This window comes from Gracilinanus agilis, chromosome 1, assembly GCF_016433145.1.
Source record: "Gracilinanus agilis isolate LMUSP501 chromosome 1, AgileGrace, whole genome shotgun sequence".
NCBI classification, from domain to species: domain Eukaryota; kingdom Metazoa; phylum Chordata; class Mammalia; order Didelphimorphia; family Didelphidae; genus Gracilinanus; species Gracilinanus agilis.
In genome coordinates, this window is record NC_058130.1 from 361316275 (window position 1) to 361332025 (window position 15751).

Here is a 15751-nt window from a genome sequence, read left to right on the forward strand (position 1 = left end):
CCATTTTGTCTGTAGTATCAACAGGCTTTATTTTCTTCCTCTTCCTATTATCTTTTTATTTAACTGATATAAATAGTATGCCTGAGGGAAAATAAGTGAGTTACCTTTTAATGGTAGGGTTTTTTTTGTTATTTTTTTTTATATTTTATTTTTTAGAAAAAATTTCCATGGTTACATGATTCATGTTTTTACTTTCCCCTTCACTCCCCCAAAACCCCCCATAGCCAACACCCGTTTCCACTGGTTTTAACATGTGTCATTGATCAAAACCTATTTCCATGTTATTGATAGTTGCATTGGTGTGATCCTTTCAATGGTAGTTTAACAAATCTTTGGCAAATCTGGGAACAAGTCAGATGCTGATGACAGATTTTCTTAATTATTATCTCCTGTTACAGTTTTATAGGATGTTGTTTTTTTTTAATTTTGTCATTTATCGTATATTTATTGGTAATTGCCATGATGCATCATTTTTTAAATTTAACTGCATGACTATTGTTTTTCAGTCATGTCTGATTTCATGACCCATGGACTTGGACTAGAATTTTCTTGGAGTGGCTTTGCCATTTCTTTCTCCAGTGGATTAAGGCAACCAGAAATTAAGTGACTTGCCCACTAACTAAGCATGATTTTTTTAACCCATTTTCATTACCTACTCCCTAAATGATAAAAGCAAGTAAGAAGGAAAACCGATGGTTTGTATAGATGGGATTGCCAAGCTGCTCATGGACTCTTGTCTATTACATACTTACTAGTCTTGTCATAGAGTTTGCTCTAGTTTTTGATATTAAAAACACACACACACACACACACACACACACACACACACACACACACACACACACACACACACAACCCTGGAATGTTACTGAGTCATGAGAAATTAATATGAAAGATATAGAGAAGCATAGAAGGTTTGGAAGAACAGATACAAACTTAAGAAAGACTGATGAGGAAAATGGTAGATATAGTGGCTACAACTAGGTTTTTCAAGCTAAGGGTTGACAGGGGGCTTTCCTGGGGCTATTTGCTGGAAGTCTGGTATCTTGGAACATTTGTGTAATGGCCCTCATTCACCCTTAGGACACAACAGGCCCTGGAGACTAAGGAATGTAATAATTGGATAATTTAGATATATATAGACATATATTAAGGTGTGGCCGCCAGGAACCAATAATTCAGATTGATTCCATAATTAAAATAGACCCAAGTCAGGATCGGGTTTAAGACAGTTTATTTACAATTAGGAAGGTAGAAGGTAGGGAAATAGAGAGTCTGGAAAGGCCAAGGTAGGCCAAGGAAGTCAGCCCAACTTACCCACATGACATCTCAGAGAGGAAGCTGCCTGAGGTCTCAGCCAAGATCCTTCAGCACCAAGTTCAAAGTGGGAACTCCCTCAACAGGAAGTTGCCAACATACTTGAAGAGATCCTGTCTTTCGTCACTTCCTGTGGGTCCACCTCTAATTCAAGTGGACAAATGGCAGCCCCTACACTGATTTGGACTGCCCAAAGGGCAGTCCCTTATTCTTGATTTGTTACTTATTGTCACATGTGGGTAACTCATCTCCCCTCCCCACTAAGGGAGGTGGGGATGACTTTATCTCTGGTGGCTAGAGTTTTAACTATGAATGGGTTTGAGCTAATTCTATTTACACAGGAAGAAAACAACCCTCACACCCACCTCCCCAGATTTTCCCTTAATTTGATATTCTGCTGACAAAAGAACTGAATGTCTCTCTAGCCAGGAGCAACCTGTCTGAGAAGCTACAAACACAGTAGAAGCAATAGCATTGCCTGTCCAACTCATACTCCCTTCTAAAAGCATACACAAGTGTTCCCAGGTCTTGAAGTCATCACATTTTATGGAGAGGAACATTCTCCTCTCAATATAAAACCAAAGGACAATCATCCCCATCTCTACTTCTAAAGGGGGGAGTGTTGAAATGATCTATGTTGTTATAGGTTGAGCTAGAAGGGACCTTCATGGTCACCTAGCCAATTCCTTCATATTACAATGAAGAAAATGTGACCCAAAGATTTTAGGTTATTTCTCCAAGATCAAATAGGTAATAAGCAGAGCCAGGATATGATCTTGGGAGCTGCAAGTCCAAAGTCAGTCTTCTACATCACTCAACTAAGACTCACATGAGCCACCTACCTATAATGAGGCAGGAGCCAATGAATGAAAAGATCCCAGGTAGAAAAGGAAAGTCTGTTGGCCAAAAATTTGTTTAGTCTGAAGCCTTCCTTCAGGGTGGCCAAGCATAGATTTGGAGCAAAGCCTTTTAAGAAAATTCTCTTTCTAAGGAATTTAGCCCAGTGGTACAATAGATAGAAGACCAGACCTGGAGTCAGAATTACCTGAGTTCAAATTCAGCCTCAAGCACTAGCTGTTTGACCCTGGGCAAGTCACTTAACACTGTTTGCCTCAGTTTCCTCATCTGTAAAATGAGATGGAGAAGGAAATGGCAAACCACTCCTGTATCTTTGCTAAGAAAGCCCCAAATGGGGCCCTGAAGAGTTAGACACAACTGAAACAACTGAATAAAAACACACAGAAACTAGTCCTAGATTCACTCTTTACTGAAATATTTATCTGCCGCAGGGTAGGCAGTGTGAAATTGTTTGATATCTGTGCCATTGCTTTAGAAGCTCTCACCTTAGCAAGTTCAAAGTCAATAACAGTCACTACATTGTTATTGCTGTTGCAAACTGTCAGTGAGAGGCAAAGGCTCAAGAATTGCTGTGAGGATGAAGATATAAGGAATAAACATAAAGAAAGCATCCATTTCACCACCCCAGTTCCATTTTCACCTCAGATCTTCAAATGAACTATTTTTTTCAGGCTTTTTCCCACTTTGTATTAATCCTTTTTTAATTTGTTTATTTTCGGCTACATGTAGAAACAATTTTTGACAGCTGTTTTCTGACATTTTAGAATTCAGATTTTCTCCCCTCCTCCCTGAGGCAGTACATAGTCTGATATGGGTATTTATCCTTGCTTATTATATTTTCCCTTAATTCCTAAATGCAAAAACAAATGAAAAACCAAAAAATTAGAATGAATAAGAACCAAATAAAGAAATGTTAAGGTAATCAAGGTAACCAGATTTGTTTCACAAGCCATACATGAAAAATAACTACAGATCCCTAGTTATTTTTTGTATGACCTGTGTTGTTGTTTTTCCATAGATTGGCTCAGAGACCTCAATATGTCAAGTTTGTGAATTTATACTATTATTCCTACAGTCATCTTAGTACAGGGGAGAGCAATGGCTTTGGAATCAGAGGATCCTATCACAAATTCTGTCTTTTTTACTACCTGTATGATGACTTTGGGCAAAGCAGCTAATCTCTCCTAAAGAACTTCAGCCTTGTTCATTCTCCATTAGACTCATTCTCCAGAATTCTTCAAATCCTTTCCTTGTCCATGAAGGTCCAGTCACCCTTCCTCCCTTCTCCAAATCTAGCACTCCATCCACTCTATTGCATTGCCTCTGATTATTTCATTAGCATTCCAAAATATATTGTGACCACGAGTCCAAGATCTTAGTCCACTCTGTATATGCTGGTTTCAACTCCATGAAAAGAAGCAGTATGAGGTACACTCATCTCTTCCTCCCCTTTTTATGTGTTGTATCAATCCCTTAGATTGTAAGCTCTTGGAGGACAAGGACTGTCTTTAATTAATTATATTTCCAGTTTAGCACAGTACCTAACAAATAGTAAGCATTTAATGTTTTTTAATTAGGATTGGATATTTCTGTCTCTGACCATAATTTTTGATCCTTTTGCTTCTCTCATCCCTCTTTACTGCTGAACCTGGTCTTTGCCTTCTAAGGGAATTCAAGTTACCACCAAAGTTCCCAATGGTGGCTAGCGGGGACCTCTATAGATTAGGATTGTAGGCCTTCTCACCATATGGCCCTTGCAGCTGCCAGTGTAGTCTATGAAATTAGTATCTAGTCAGGCCTCTATTACCAAGAGCCAAGTTGGTGGAGGTTATCCCCCCCAAATAGAGAGGAAGCACTGCTGTGTCTGACAATGACACTAGGATGACCTGGAAAGGCTTGAAAGGGATGATGATGGTGATGATGGTGGTTGTGGTGGTGGTGGCAATGGTGACAGTTAAGATTTTCATACCCTTTAAGGATTGAAAAGTATATTAAATAATTATTAACTCACTTTCTCAAGGAGATGGATGGAGAAAGGCTAAAATCATAAGATGAAGGAATCCAGGTTCATAAATGTAAGATGGATGGAACTAAATCCCAGTGGAGGAAAGAAAGAAGGAAACAATGAATTTTTGATATCAGAAAGAGAGAGAAAGCTTAGGATGAGGGATAGATGAGAAAGGAATTCACTAAGACTTTTTTAAATGCTTCTAGCCATTTATTTAAAAACTTTTACTTTCTATCTTGGAATTAATATTGTGCATTGGTTCCAAGGTAGAAGAGCAGTAAGAGCTAGGCACTGGTGGTTAATTGACTTGACCAGGGTTACACCGCTAGGAAGCATCTGTGACCAGATGTGAAACCAGGACCTCCCATCTAGGCCAGGCTCTCAATCCACTGAGCCACCTTACCGACCCCTAAATAGTCATTTAAAATGGACAAACATTGTTGTTTTTAATGTAATTTATTTACTACATAAAACACCAGAATCCCTGAAGATCTCTTTTTTAACAGAGAAAAGCTTTACCTTTTCATATGGCCCAAATTTAGCCTATGAATTTGATGTTTCCTACAAAGGAGAAAGAGGCTTAAAATAGTAGACATCAACCTACTCTACAGTTTATTACTTTTTTTGGCAGATAAGTCTAGCTATATGATACTCCATAGATCATTTACTAAAATTATTTACCCAGCAAATATTTGCACCTGTGCTTGAGACACAACAAAGCAAGACTTTTTTAAAACATTTATTAATATTTATATTTTAGAAAAGTTAAAAGCAAGACTTTTTGAGCCAGCTTCAAAGTTAAGATTATCTTAGTTCAGATCCTCCTTCGTGATATATACAGATTTTCCTCTGATAACACAAAAATATATGAATTATTCCCCAAATATTTGTTATAATCAGATCTAGACAAGAGGGGAACCTATGAGAGCCATGTAAGTGTGCACAGCATAAGCTATGTAAACCTAGACAAGACACTTTACTTCCCAATATCCTAGGTGACTCTCTCTAAGTAGCAGCAGAGCAGGTGCTGATATTCATTGGGAGAGGAAATTTCCACACCAAGAGTCCCCTAAGCCAATGAGATTGCAAGTCCAGACCTCGCTCCCCTACCGCAAAATATAATGTCTATGCTTATATGTGTATATTTTTGTATGTATGTGTATAGATGTAGTAGCTTCCTTTCTTGTCTAGGTCTGATTGCAATAAGGGATTTGGGAAATAATTCATAGTAAAACATAATGAAGAATTGATCTGTCGAAACAGAGGAAAATCTGAAATGGCTAGACTTGACTCCTTTTTCTTTAAATGCAATTAATTATGGCAGGCAGCTGGGTGGCTCAGTGGATAGAGAGTCAGGCCTAGAGACAGGAGGTCCTAGGTTCAAAACTGACCTCAGACACTTCCCAGCTGTGTGACCCCGAGCAAGTCACTTAATTCCAATTGCCTCGCTGTTACAGCTCTTCTGCCTTGGAACCAATACACAATGTTGATTCTAAAACAGAAGGTAAGGGTTTGGGGTTTTTTTAATAAAGAAATTAATGTAACTGATCATGCACTTCCAGATTCAATGAGGCTTTACCATATGTAAGGGAAAACAGGTGTTCCAATCAATCAGAAAGCATTCATTAAGCACTTACTCTGTGTGGGTGCTATGTTAAAAGGGAAATTTGAAGATAAAAATGAAATTGCCCCCATCCTCAAAATATTTAGATTCTAGAGGCAAAAAATAGAAATTCAAAGAAATTACCACATTACTGGAAGAAATTGAAAAAACCTAGACAAATAGATTACCAAAGACCAGAAGGGAAAAGAAGTCAAGATTTGATACCTAATTTAGAAAGTTAAGAGAAAAAAAGTACAGCTATAGAGTTAAAAAGGTCACTTTCACTTACACTCATAAGTAGTCACATTTATGCTCAAGTCTGTTTGCACCATCCAAGCAAGCTTTCTCTTGTACTCAATTTCCATGTACCCTCAAATCAAGGCTTCTCCTTCTATTCTCCCTACTCCTGCCCATAAACCAATGGGGTTCCAAGGATCTAAGACACAACCTCACTCTCTCACACACAAAATCATTACGAGGCAGGGTCTGAGGCTTAAGGTTCCCCTCATACAAGTTATATAGACTCATGAGCATGCTCTGTTCTCTCTTTCATGTGTCTATCATTCCTACTTCTGTTAACCCAATTCACATACCGAGGTCTAGTATCTATCATCAAGCCTCCTTCATTATTAGCATCAAGAAAATATCCCAATGCTCCCAAATATGCCAAGGAAATCGCTCTCCATTCTGTGTACCTAGCTGATACTCCTTTGTCAGCTTTCACAACTTGGATGATTTTGTACTCTTGTCCCAGAGTTAACCAGTTGTCTTACTCTAGGCTTGACCAAATTATATTAAAGAAAAATCATTTCCTGCCTAGTTGCACATCTGGGCTCCATCATACCCTGTAGAATCTCACATCCTGGATGATCAACTCTGAAACTCCAACCTCCTCAGTAGCTCCCATTCCTTGGGCCCATTCTGCCCTTGGGATGGAGAGGATAGAAGGTAAACATCAGAGAATTCCTCACAGATCCTCTATTTAAAGAAGAGGCACAGGACAGCCATTTCTTCTCTTCCTACCCAGTTGTATTCCTCTGGACTCCATAATATATGCCTCCTTCCCCCCACTCACACTAGCTTTTCAGCTTCTCTTTTATATGTTGTCTTTCCCTACTAAAATGTAAGTTCCTTAAGGGCAGGACTGTCTTTTGCCTTTCTTTGTATTTCCACAATTAGCACAACATCTGGCACATAGTAGGTGCTAAATAAATGTTTATTGACTGATCTACCAAAGGAACTATAGTTAACTTCTTTTTTTAAACCCTTACTTTTCATTCTAGTAACTTTCTGCCTTAAGACAGAAGAGGAAGGACTAGACAATAAGGGTTAAGAGACTTGTCTAGGACCACACAGCTAGGAAGCATGAGGCCAGATTTGAACCCAGGAGCTCCCACCTCAAGGCTTGCCTCTCTATCCACTCACTATGCCACCTTGCTACCCCTAACACTGACTATTGTTGTACAGAAATCAGAAGTGGAAGTGACAGGCAGAGGGAGAGAGAAAATTCCAGAACTCTAGGATCAATGACTCCTGGTGTCAGTTAGTCCCTGGACTTACTCTACTCTGGAGGTACTGGCTCTCTCTCTGGATACCCTGTCTGAGTGGATCATCAATTAAGCTTTTCACCAGCCAAGAAGAGGTTGAGTTTGGTAAGCTACATGGGTAGACCATGTAGCCAGATCCTTACTCCCTTTCCTCTTGGATTTATGTTGCTGAGACCCTACTGGATTCCTGACAGAACCTGAAGGAAAATAGCCCTGAGATCTCCCTACAAAACCCAATGGACCTGTTTACCTTCCAGCTTTTCCCTTACTCCTAAATACTGTCAAAGGCAGGGATTCTGAATAGGATTGAGTATAGGCAGCTGGTAAATTTAGGTAGAGATCAGAGTAGAAATCTATTGGACCCTGATGGGAGGAATCTAGTTACACCCTAGTCAGATCATCCCTTTCCCTTCCCTTTACCTGCCCAGTTTATAATAAACCCTGTTATTGTTACCTTATCAGTCTCTCCCTGAATCCTTTCCCAGATCTACAGGATTTTAAGTTACTGGCCCAAGGACTATAAAGAACCTAGAAATCATCTATCACATTTTAACCTTATACCACCAACCCACTAATATTTATTTAGTCACCCACATTTTTTTATTTTTTCACTATCTCCATTACAATGGCCAGAAGCATGTCAGCAGGTGGTTGCTACACAGCAACCTATGAACATAAAATCAAAGATTTCCACTCTAAATTTCAGAATTATCAAATCTTACGGGGACAACTCCCCAATACAATAAACAGAGGGGTGGGGAGAGTGAGATAAGGGATAGAGAGGGGGAAAGAGGAGGAGGGAGAGAAAGAAACAAGGAAGGAAGGGAGAGAGAGAGAGAGAGACCGAGAGACCGACAGAGACAGAGAGAGGGGGCAGAATGTGATTCTAAAGGACTATAACCAGGTAGTGAAATAAATATCCTACTTTCAGTTTCTTATTACATATGTATGGGTCTAACAAGGTATTTCTATATACATTGTATTATGAGCAGAAAAAAAAATACCAAGGGTCAGGACTAGGCAAGCCAACCTTGGAAGGCAAAGCAAATGGAAGAGTAATAATAATAAGTAACAAAAGTAGTTCAAAGAGCAGGCTAGGCCAGGAGGCTAGTTAGCCAGGCAGGGTCTGAAAATGTCACGTATCCAAACAGAAAGAGGTTGAGTTCAGGGGAAAAAATTAAGAGAGGTCTAGACAGCCAAGGCCTAGATTCCTGGAAGTATGAGAGCATGAGCAAGAGAAGCTCTAGGAAACAAGCAAGACTAAAGGTAAGTTCTGGCCCCAGGACAGAGCTGGTTTGCTTTCTGCCTTGGTTCAAACTACCCCTCAAGTGCCTGAAAAGGTGAACCAATTGTTTGTTGCAGACAGAAGAACAGAGGATGAAAGAGAACAAAAACATGAGTTCTGACCCCCTCCCTCAAGACACTAAAGGACAGAGATTCGAGGGTCTTCACGATACCTACTCACATACCTAGGAGTGTCTCTACCCTTCTTGGAAGGGCATAACTTTAGGGGACAGATATAATGGAAAGCCTGGGTCTTTATGGAGGTCAGGTTGGTAGTAGGGTGTGGTCTATCAGATAAAAAAAAGAGGTATTGGATGGCATGTACTTCCAGCCCTTGAGAGGAGTGGGACTCCCATTGGAGGACAGGATGGTCTAGAAGGAGGTTGAAAAGAAGACGGGACCCTTAGAATGCGTGGTGATTCCCCAACAAGTCAGGGGGTATGATACATCACACATACGTACATCCATGCAAACGCAATTCTCTTGTCAGTAGTCACCCAAGCTGAGCTCCCAACAGATGCCCTTTAAAAGATCATTAAATCCCAAACTGCATGATCCAACTGAAAAGGCAAATATATTTTGACTAATCTAGTGTGAGATTTTACTGCTGGAAGGCTCTCAAAAGTGACTGACAGCAACCCTGCTTGCCTATAGACTACTGGAACTGCATTTGCATAATTGCATAAAGTGATTCAAAATTGACCTCACACACAAAACCTAGCAACAGATGGCATCCGAATTTGATGGTGCAGGAAGGCACATTATGGAAATAGCCTGCTAAAGCAACAGAGCAGACTATTTTTTAAAGACTACAGAATTGGTAATCATCTAATTAGCTGTTGCATGTGTTCCCCCTTATGTAAATGACCACGAGCTATTTTGCAATCTCCTATAAAGTCTACAATTTACCTTTGAGCTTATTTCTTTAAGCTGGGGAGGTGGGTTAGCAGAGAGGAGATTGTTATAATACTTTGCAGACCACACAATCAAATCCATCTCACTCATTATATCCCATTTCCATACTCATCTGTTCTGAATATAAATCAGTAATTGTCCTCAGACAGCTAACTATATCAGACCCACAGAGAGTTCCCCTCATTGACGTGGGATTTTGTCTGGGGTAACACATATTTCAAGGCCATTTTGTTGAATGAATGTTGGACACAAATGGGGTTTTAATTATCCAGGCTTGACAAGAGAGTTCAGTTTATGAGAGGGAGGCTGTGCACTGAAATGGCATTTGTTAAATTCAAAGACCACAACCTTTGCCAGAGAAGGGGGTGAATCGGAGGGGAGAGAGGGAGAGAGACAGAGACAGAGAAAGAAACTGAGAGAGACAGTGAGAGACAGACACAGACACAGAGACAGAGACAGAAAGAGACAGAGTGACGGAGACAGAAAAAGAGAGGGATACACACAGACAAGGAGAGAGAAAGATGGAGAAAGACAGAGAGGGAAAAGGGGAAGGGGGAAAGGAGAGACAAAGGAAGGGAGAGATAGAGACAGAAAGAATGAAGGGATAGGGAGGGAAAGGGAGAGAAAAGAAAGGGAGGAAGAGGGAGAGAAAGAAAGATGTTTCTAAGTTAAACAATAGTTTTCTCCTATAAGTCAGGATGGTACAATGGAAAGGGCATTGGGTTTAGTAGACCTGGATTCTAATTCTGACTGTCACTTTTTGCCTGTGTAATAATCTTAGGCAAGTCTTCTCAGCTCTGTGCTTCAGTTTGTAGAGGGTTTTTTTTAATATTATTTTCTATGGAGAAAAACCTATAAGGAGTAGGTCCTTAATGGTTTAAGTCAGTGACAGGCAAACTATGGCCCACAGGCCAGATGTGGGGAGGAGGAGGGGGGGCTGAAATGTTCTATCCTTTGCGTAATATTATTCCTAATCTGACAAATACAATGAGTAGGATACAATACAATGAAACTTCGACAGATGAGCATTTCCTTTCCTTTGGGTTTGCCCATCACTGGTTTAAGTCATTTCTGGAAAACTATCACCAATCCCCAGCCTTGATTTGCCTAAGAAGGTAACTTTCATTAAACACTGACACCATAACTAATCTTATAACCCAAAGAAATGAAAGTGAAAAAGGACCACTATATACAAAAAATCCTTATAACAGCTCTTTTGTGGTGGTAAAAAACAATGGGTACTAAGGAAATACCCAACCATTGAGGAATGGCTCCATATATTGGTGGCATATGAATGACAGAATACTCTTGTGCTGTTAGAAATGATGAAAAGGTTTCAGAGAAACCTAGGAAGAAAGGAATTGATGCAGAGTGAAAGGAGTAGAACCAAGAAAACACTTTATATGATAATAGCAACATTGTAAAGATAAACAACTCTGAAAGACTTAATAGTGCTAATACACACAATGACCCATGGATTTTAGATGATGAATCATAAAGCATGCTGCCCACTTCCTAAAAAAGAAGTGATAGGCCCAGAACACCAGATGAAACATGCATTTTTAGGTATGATCAATGCCAGAAGTTGTTTTGTTTGATTATGCAGGAGTGTTACAAGTGCATTCTTTATCTTTTTAAGGGGTGGGGGGAGTTGAAGGGAAGGAAAGAGGTAGATGGGGAGAGAAAATGAATTTTTGCTTGTTATAAAAAATAAAATGTTTTAAAATGTTTCAGATTTTCATTGCTTTTTTGCTTAGAAAAATGCAAATTAAAATAGCTCTGAGGGTACCACTTACAACTTTCAGATTAGCCAAAATTATAGTAAAGGAAAGTGATAAATGTTGAAGGGGCTGTGGCAAAAATTGAGACACTAATGTATTGTTAGTGGAGTTATAAACTGATCTAACCAAATTGCTGGAAGGCAATCTGGAACTATACCCAAAGAGCTACAAAATTATGCATATTCTTTGATCCTATAATACTACTACTGGGTCTATATACCAAAGATATCATAAAAAAGAAATGCAAAAAATATTTATAGCAGCTCTTTTTTGTGATGGCAAAGAGTTAGAAGTTGAGGGGATGTCCATTAGTTGAGGAACGGCTGAACAAACTGTGGTACATGATGCTGCTGGAATACTATTGTGGTATAAGAAATAATAAACAAGATGACTTCAGAAAGAGCAGCATGAACTGATGCAGAGTGAAATAAGCAGAACTGGGAAAGCATCATATACAGTAGCAGCAATATTGTACAACAGTCAACTGGGAAAGACTTTACTCTCAGTAATACAATGATCTGGAACAATTCTAAAGGACTTATGACAAGAATGCTATCCAGCTCCAGAGAAAGAACTGTTGCTGTCAGATGTAGATCAAAGCATAGTTTATTTATGGTTTTATTTGGGGGTATTGGTTTTATTGTATAATATTAAATACTATAATATCATAATATCACAATAATTATATGAGTATTCTCTTACAACAATGACAAATATGGAATTATGTTTTGAATGACAATACATTTATAATCCAAATCAGATTACTTGGGGGTGGGGGGAGCTCCTCTGTCTTTTAGTCTTAGGGCAGGGAAGCCCTTTGCCTAGTGTTGCTCCAGGTCTTGTACCTACTAGAGGGAAGACTGGTACTTTTTTTTTTGAGGGGGTAGGGAACAAAGGGAGGGAGACAATATGGATCTTATAATTTCAGAAAATGTAGGTGGAAAATATCTTCTTACATGTAACTGGGGAAAATAAAATATATTTGAATAAAAAAAATTTTCTAAACCTTCTGGCCAATGACAGTCTCAGAGAAGAACATCAAAAGCTCTTGGCTGCCTTTGTCTTCCTTGCCCTGAGCAAGAGAGTACAGAAATTATGAACAATTAGCAATTTTTTTAAGTGACAAAAGATTGAAAAACAGTCCTATGACCACAAGTCAGTATTGGCAGAAGGAAAGTTTAAACAGCTTAAATCCATTTGCTTCTTCTTGCCTTCCAGGGACCTAACAACACTTTTTAAGCTGCAATGCAGAACTGAGATTAACAAGATGCCAGCAAACCTCATGGAGGAAAGCTGCAGAGCAGATCCTCTGCCTGCCCAGAGTCCAGCTCTGCTCACTTTTCCTCAGAGTTATAAGCCAGAGATGGACTTTCCTTCACCTTGCCCCCATCTCACCTCAAAACCACTTTCTGGACCTAGAACTCCTTTTTGGGAGGCAGTTCTTAACTTGCCTAGAAGGTGGGGGGAAAGGAGAATGGGAAGAGGGTTATAGAAAGGTCTCATCCTCCAACAGGAAAGTCTTTTTTGATAGAGGTTGACCCAAGGGCGTGGTAACTTCCTAACACTTCAAAGGCAATTCGAATTCTACATACTCTCCAGCATTGTTCTTTCTGGTTGTCCTCCCTCCCCCCCCCCCAAAAAAGACTCTCAATAATGACTTCTAATATATCTTTACCATATGTCCTGCTTCTCCTACTCCTCTCCAGCATTCTCTTCCAGGCCAGAGTAGGACTTCACACAGCACTTGGAAAGATCCCAAGACCTGTAGCCTGGATAAGCTCCAAGGGACTTTCTGAAACCCCCTGTTGAACTGATTTGTGCCTCATTTCTATCCTGTGTTCTATCTCCCCCTCCCTTTTTGCTCCTCTGTTTTATCTCTATCTGTTTCTCTCTCTGTGTGTCTCTGTCTCTGTCTCTCTTTGTCTCCCTCCCCCCCACCAACAAGGCATTGTAATCTAATGGAAGAGCCAAGGTTCTCCCAATCAGGAGGCAGCTAGGTAGGGTGGTGAAAAAAGCACCAGGCCTAGAATCAAGATTTGAACTCAAATCCATCCTTAGACACTTACTATCTATGTGACCCTGACAAGCCATCTAGCTTCTGTTTGCCTTAGTTTCCTCAAGTGTAAAATGGATATCATAATAGTACCTTCCTCTAAGGGTTGTTATGAAGATCAAATAAGATAATATTTGTGAAGTATCTAGCATTTTACCTGGCATATGGTAGATGCTATAAAATGCTTATTCCCTTCTCTTCCCTTCTGCCCTATTCCCCAAAAAACCAACTGACCGTGATACACTTGGTAGAGCTCAATATCTGACTCATGGCATAGTGGGAAAAGCAGTATATTCTGCAGACAAGGGATCTCAATTCAAATCTTATTTGGACTACCCTTCTGATGCTAACATACTCACTACATGTATGATTTTGGCCAAGTTACTTAATTATGTTGGGTCTCAGTCTCCTCATCCATTAAATAAGGGAGTTGGACTAGATAGCTTCTAAGGAGAGAGAGAGAGAGAGAGAGAGAGAGAGAGAGAGAGAGAGAGAGAGAGAGAGAGAGAGAGTCTCCAAGCTTGGTATCTCTGATTTCTCTGATTTCCTGGGGATTCTTGTTGGGCTATCCAAGACAATTTGCATTATTAGAATTTCCCATCTTCCCATAATAATATTTCTCAGAAACAAAACCAAGTCCTTATTTTAAAAAATTAAAACTTTTTAAAAGAGTGGGGCTCCTCTGATTAAGATGTAGAAAGGGAACTGGGAGATTTAGTTTCAGATTGTACCAACGACCTTGAGCAAGTCATATCTTTTTGCCTCCAGTGTCTGACCTATTCTGATGCAAGAAAGAACTTCTTAATAGAAGACTTTTTTTAAAAAGTTGTTCTTATTACCATTTTCTCCTTTACACCTGACTTAAGGGACCAGCGGAGAGAATATGCTTCTGATCCTAGCTTCCTATGAAATGCACTTAGTGCCTCAATAAGGCTCTGATTGTATTCTCATGTCATCTTCTGAGAATTTAAGCATCTGGTGGTTTGGAATTTTTCTGATTTCTTTTTAAAGGAACCAAATCCTATTTCTCACTCTGCCTGCTAAGGGATATTGCTAGCCCTAAAAAAGGACAATAGACCTGAAATTTGGGAAACTGCTCCTCCCCCACTAATTTAGGTCCTGTTTCATTAAATCTCTTTTAAGATGAGTGAGACACCCTAAAAGTAATTTTTTCAAGGATATCCATTGTGTTACTTCTCCCAAACCCCACTAACCTCCTTAAATTCAGAGGGAATCAAAACCAGAAGTTTAATCTTTGTGGTTATTAGACAAGAATTTGAAAACAAAAGCCTGCTCATTTGGAATAGGACATGACATTTGCATTTGCTCTCTTGAATTGCCCAGCCCTCCCTGACCCTTCTTTTTCCCAAGAAAAGAAACGCTCCCCCCACATAATAAAGTTCTAAAAAAGGAGAATATTCATTTTGAGATGTCATGCCTCAGTTTACCCACTGCTCCAAAATGGAAAAGAGAATAGCACTTTGGACACAACCTTTTGGAACTGGTTGCAGTGGTCTGAATTGATAATAATAATAAAAAGCAATAGAAATCAAAACGATTATTTTTCCTCTCGGAGGAAAAGGTGGTATGTTCTCTTTAACAAAAGTAGACACACTAAACCAGGCAGACACATAAATAACACAATAGAATTTACAATGTGAATTTCTGAGCAAGGGCTAAAAAAATCCGTTTTTAGCTACTTCCCTATTGAATATGATGCCTGAGGGGTAGAGCCAGGGAATGGTGAGGAAAAACACTCAAGGTACATTTCTGCCATCTAGTGGATAAATACATAATCACATATTAGAAAAGGAATCAAGAGAAAACAAAAGGGATCCATCCCAAATTGTGAGACACCCAGTAAAAGAATACTCCCCCAGAAAAAAAAAATTGTCCCATTCACCTTTCCTACTCCCATCTCTCACACATAAGAGAAGTAGAAAACACGAGGCTTGATTCCAGTTAACAACTTAATTATTATTACTACCACTATTTCAGGCTTAAAAAGCCCCAAATTCCCTTCAAATCATATTATCCCCTCTAATGTCAAAGGCGAGACAATGAGATTTCTGAAAAGAAGAACCAATGCATTTTTTCTTTCTGAAAAATGAGGGAGATAGCCTCAAAATTTTCTTTCAACTCTAAATCTATGGTCATGATGATCCAATGAAAAGACAAGGAGTTGGGGAAAAAGTTAGTACACCTAGGTGGCTCAGTGAATTGAAAGCCTGCCCTGGAGAACATAGGTCCTGGGTTCAAATTTGGCCTCAGACACTTCCTAGCTATGTGACCCTGGGCAAGTAACTAACCCCCATTGTCTATCTCTTACTATTCTACCTTGGAACTAATAAAGCATTCTTAAGACAGAAAGTAAAGATTTCTTTT